We start from the raw sequence: 4,709 nt of genomic DNA, 5'->3' as shown, positions 1-4,709 counted from the left end.
AAATCCTTTCCCCAGTCTAGACGGAGTGCAGCTGATGGGTGGGTCACACTGCACCTGCCTGTCCCCCTACCTGCATCCCACCTGCCCGCAGCTCGGCAAGGTCGGCTCTTAGCTTCCTCTCATCACTGATCTGTGCTTTTATTCACTGATCCCTAGACTTTTACCTGGTTTATTTTCCTCTGTATTTTCCTAATGTGTAATTACTTACTTTCAAACATCTCACACACAGTCATGTGCTGTGTACTGACTTTTCAACCAACAATGGACTGCATGCATGAGGGCGGTCCCAGGAGACTATAAAGGAACTGGAAAATCCCGACTACCAGTGATGGTGCAGCCAGAGGAATGTTGTCGCACTGTGCGTTACTCACATTCGCAGTGACACGGTGTGAACAAACTTACTCCACTGCCACTCGTATAAAAATACAGCACGTTGAATTGTGTACAACAGAAATCCAGGATGAAGATAATAAGTGACTTTGTTACTGGTTTGTATATTTGCTATTCTATACTTTATTGTTTTAGAATGAACATCTACCTACATAGAAAAGTTTACTGCATGCCCTGTGACCCAAACAGCAGCCTGGTACATCTTGGGCTCCCTATCTCTTGACTGCAACAAGAGGCTGCTTCTGGTGATTGCTCTGTGCCATCCAGGTTTATGTGTGTACATGATGTGATGTTCACACAGTGACAAAGTGGCCTAAGGGTGCACTTCTCTGAATGTGTCCCCGTTGTTAAGTGAGGCATGGCAGTATGCAGAACATAATGTTTATTTGCATGCATTTGAGACTGTTAACAGCATCAACTACATATTTAAATGACATTTGAGGAAAGATATTTGAATGGACTGTTTCTTGGTTCTTGACCAATTGTCTCTTTCTATTGTCTTTAACATATGCAGATAAGTGTCAATCAAAATGTTGGAGCCATGAATTTTTTTCCCTTGAAGCTCTATAGCCTGTTTCACTATCTTATGGCATGATTTTGTCTTGGAGGGGAAGTGTGTGCTACGCCCGCTTCTTCTTCTTCTTTTTTTTTAAATTCCTTGTCTATTATTTTACTCTCCTTTTTGAGATCAGACCCTTAGAGGATTTTCCCTTTACATTCAACTCAACAAACACGTACTAAGCATGGACTCTTGTCGTGTAGTTTTCTAAGACCTGAGTCTACAACAACACAAGTGATAGCTGAAGCCTTCCTACTGCTTCACATCAGTTACGGGTGACTGACATCGAATACTTAATTATGAGTATGATGAGCATTATTGAAGTTCACAGGGCAAAGGTGGGCATATAGCTGGAATAATTTAATGCATCTAAAGATGAAAGAGCAGCTTTCTTGAGAAAGAGATAACTCCAAAGAGGAAGCCTTTGATACCATTGCCTACACTTTGGTGGCTACTCTGGAAGGTTGGGTAGAGTTAGAACGTGGGAGGGAAAGAAGAATGTACAGTCAGAGGGAGAATTATACACCCAGGCAAGGAGTGGGGAAGAGGTACCTCATGGAGGAGTGCTGGAGGACTTCATCCAAAAGAGATATGCAGAAAGGTGGGTTTGAGATGGTTTTAGTTTTAAGATGTTTTTCTAAAATTAAGAGCCAAAATAAAAAGTTCTAAATAGCTATGGATTGGTAAGTAGCATGACTGGATTTTTATTTTGAAAATCTCTCCAGTTGCAGAGCTGCAGGATTGATTTGAGGATGAGACTCAAGATTCACTGCTAGAAGGCCAAACCGAAGGCCAAATTGAAGAGCTGAGCTGAAGGACAGGTTGACGGTTGTGAGAGTGGAGAACATTTAACATTCAGCCCAGCAGGACAAGGCTTTTCAGTTTGTTCAAGGGTGAGAAGAATCAAAACAACTGAGCTTTCTTGTTTGAGCACCTGAATGGATAATGGTGTCATTTAAGAAGTCAGGGACGATGGCACAGGGCACATTTAGGAGGAAATAGAAAATATTAGGTCAGCTCTGGTCATATTCCAGAAAGCAACGGAAGGAGTTGGTGCTCATGGGACAGCACTGGGCCGGAGATATGGAAAGCTTGTGGAGAAGATGCAGTTGCACACTCGCTGTGTAGACCAAGGCCAGAAGAGAGAGGGGGCTCAGAGGGTTGTGCAAGGGAGCACTGGAGAGAAGGAGCGTCTGGGAGAGGAGACGGAGCAGAGGCACTTAGAGCAGGTGGAGTAAGGTGTCCCTGAGACCAGCCAAGAGCAGGTTTCTAGCAGGAGCCTGTCAGTGGCCTCAACTGTCTCAGGACAAGGGTTGAGCAGTGTCCTTTAGAGAGTGTCACAATAAGGCTCTTGTTTCTCTTGTGAGAGGAATCTCAGTGGGAGAGTGGAAGTCACAACAGTTGGTTGAGGATCACCTGGGAGGTGAAGAACAAAGCTCAGGAGAGAAGACAGCTCTCTGAAGAAACGCCTCTCACCCCCTGCTGGGTTGCCCCCTCCAACAGGTGTGTTTTATGTCTTGAGTTTTCTTTCGAAATTTGACCAGTGTACGTCTTGATAAGGTATGGTTGGTTCTCTCATTCTCCGAAATTAAAAGTGCTTCGTCTATGTACATTTTCTCCTACTACACTTTTGATTATTGCGTCAATTTTTTTGCCGTCTTTCTCTGCAGAAACATCCATTCATTAGTTGAATGCTTGTAATCTATCAGATTTATCTGTCAACATCCCCAGTATGCTCCTGTTAATTTTCATTCCATATTGATTTAATAATCGATTTTTAATAATTCTGTTAGTGTGCCTAAAATTAATTCTGCACTTTTAAATCAGGTTTGGGTAGCATCATGTCCTTCCTATTCAACTGTTTTTTGAATTATAATTTTTATATGGATTTATGGCTTATATCTGACTGTTCTTATTTCATAGAAAATATATTGCTTGTATCTAAATGACCATTAGAGGTGATCTTTCCTAACTATTTAATTTCATGAAGTTTAGTAGAAGAAAAATTTATTTAGGAATCTAAACCAAAAAAAAAGGCCAACTGTTATATACTTGTTATATTCTTAGTTTTAAAAAACCACTGTCTACTTTAAAAGATTATTTATTGTAATAATTGCAGAATGATTTCCTGAAGTGGAAGGTGAGGTGGCTCCCTGAGCTGTGTCCAAGATGGTGAGTATCATAAAGATGGGGGAAAAATGCCTTTCTTCAATGCTACTTGATTTTGTGAAATCTCATAAATTTCATGGGACACAAATGCCATTTATTACTGAGATGGCTCAGATGCAGAGGCCAAGAGACACCTGAACAACCAAAGTGGAACTGGGAAGAGCAGACGAGGGGTCTGTTCATGAACGCGGCTGCACTGCTCCAACCTCTAGTTTCTGAACTGCTATTACATCAAATAATGCCCCTAGGGACCTCTGCCACTGCCCTCTCTCACCTCAACAAAGATTTCCTGGAGAAAATTTCATTTAAAAACTAATTGATAATTTTTACATGTGTGTTATTTTTAACGACTGTGTGTACAAAGCAGATTCTGTGGATGAGAATTGGTGAGTAAAATATATTTGCTGTTTCCATTATTTAATATTTAGATATAGGTCAATACCGCCCCCCATCCCCTCCCCCAATTTTCAAGTTAACCCAGATCTTTCTAATGGGTGCAGAAGGATGATGGATGCTTAACATATTCTGCAGTTAGTTTTCATGACAACATTTATGTCAGATAAAATTCTTCTAGGATCTACCTGCTTTTAAAACTAATTTACTTTTTACTACACTATAGGTCTCACTAATGTTCTAAGATTCCTTTTTTTTTCTTTTTCTTTTTATCATTTTTCTCCTTTGAGGTTAAAATATGCAAATCTGGAACCACACTGTAAGAGGTCAGATCGTGGACATTCTGGTTAGATGACCTTTCACTGTAAAGCTGTTTCATGGGAAGACCTCCTTTGAACCCTACTTAGCACTCTACTCCTTTCTCTTGAACTTCAGAAAGTTTCATGGTTTCTTTTGATGTCTTATCACAGCATCTCCAGGTGGACTCCACTGTTTTCAGCTGCCGCTGGGAACAGGAAAAGCCACTGGCTACTGAGACAGTGGCTGACATTACGGTCAACATTCAGAAGTTGACAGACAAGTAACTTCTTCAACTTATGGTCCACTGTCTTCTTCACGCTGCACGGCTCTTAGCAAGAGGGGTGAATTGACGGGACGTTTTCATCCTTGCAGGATCATAAGCAGAGAGATGGTGGAGTGAGACCATACTGAGGCCCTCTCAAGCACACAAGTTCACATTCCTCTTTAACCATCCAATTTACCATCTGTCAGCCTCAGAGACTCTTCCTAAACTCCAGCACACTTTCTCCCCCACCTCTCTTTTTCATTTACATTTGTATTTCACAAGCTCAAGTGTTTTTTCTGAGACTTAGTTTTTTTTTTAAAAAACAAACAAACAAAAAAAAACAACTGTGATGTTTGTCTAATTCTGATTCAGAAATTCCCTTTCAATCGTTGCAACATTACCTGCCCCAAATCCCACACATGCATTGCCAGCCACAGAACCTCCTGCAATGTTCAGTTTCTGTGCGTGATATTTAAGCCGAAAAACACTCTCTCATTTTATTGTGCCATTCTTCAGTCATGATCCGTGTGACCCATCAGATTTGACATTGGTTTTTATGTTCCTTCTTGGACACACAATGTAGCAATATATCAAGACCCAGTGTTGGGCAATAGAATTCTTTCTTTAGCCCTC

The 4,709-nt window shown here is 41.0% G+C and overlaps 1 long non-coding RNA gene across 1 annotated transcript; it reads left to right on the top strand.

Moving 5' to 3' along the window:
* The first annotated feature begins 1,548 nt into the window (after window positions 1-1,548).
* Window positions 1,549-4,382, top strand: LOC124086228 (uncharacterized). Its single transcript, XR_006849739.2, has 3 exons — window positions 1,549-1,842; window positions 2,319-2,452; window positions 3,069-4,382. It is a non-coding gene; the product is annotated as an uncharacterized LOC124086228 (long non-coding RNA).
* Window positions 4,383-4,709: the final 327 nt, after the last annotated feature.

Source organism: Marmota monax, unplaced genomic scaffold, assembly GCF_021218885.2.
Source record: "Marmota monax isolate L192 unplaced genomic scaffold, Marmota_monax_Labrador192_F-V1.1 WCK01_AAM20220418_F8-fsc00024, whole genome shotgun sequence".
In the NCBI taxonomy this organism is placed as follows: domain Eukaryota; kingdom Metazoa; phylum Chordata; class Mammalia; order Rodentia; family Sciuridae; genus Marmota; species Marmota monax.
This window is presented reverse-complemented; position numbering and strand designations above follow the sequence as displayed.